This window comes from Phaenicophaeus curvirostris, chromosome 1, assembly GCF_032191515.1.
Source record: "Phaenicophaeus curvirostris isolate KB17595 chromosome 1, BPBGC_Pcur_1.0, whole genome shotgun sequence".
NCBI lineage: Eukaryota > Metazoa > Chordata > Aves > Cuculiformes > Cuculidae > Phaenicophaeus > Phaenicophaeus curvirostris.
The window spans coordinates 194,189,245-194,189,921 of NC_091392.1; positions in this window are offsets into that span (position 1 = coordinate 194,189,245).

Sequence of the window (677 nt, forward strand, 5' to 3'; positions counted from 1 at the left end):
CTTGCTGCAAGAGCCTGCGCCTGGCTCGAAGCTGCACAGAAATGCCACCGCTTCCCAGATATTTCACCCCCCATCAGCCACTGGGTGCCAAACAGGTGCGCCTGGCAGAGGCAGCAAGAAGGAACCTTCTCTTTAACCAGGAGCTTGGGGACCCAGCCCCATTCCCTGCTCCCACACAGTGCCTGGGGATGCTCCAGCCTCAACAAGGGGGCAGCCAGGGAGCCGAGGGCCCCTGGGGCTGGCAGCCCCTGAACTGCAGGAGGGGGTAGTATTAGATCATGACTTTTGGAAGTCTGAAGTTTGCCTATGTCCTGCTTCTTCAGACATTAAGTCATTTTCCTGAGGAAGTCGCCTATGACGTTGATCTGGTTATAGAGGGAGTCGGGGTGGAGCAGTGAGCTCCAGCTAGACCACAGTAAAGGTGAGGTGCAAGAGCACTGGAACACCACGTCCTGTCAACACTCACCACAGCAATAAGACTCAAGGGGCCAGAATTCAATACAGATCTTGACATTGTGAAGCATTCTCACCCATATTTCACATGGCCGAAGTACTTGGTTTAACACTTCCAGCCCTGGTTTTGATGGAAGAACTCTATCCACTTCACCCGCGATATTCTTCCACACAGGTGGGTGTTACAGCAGCCACTGGAAATCAGGACATAGCACATCACTCAG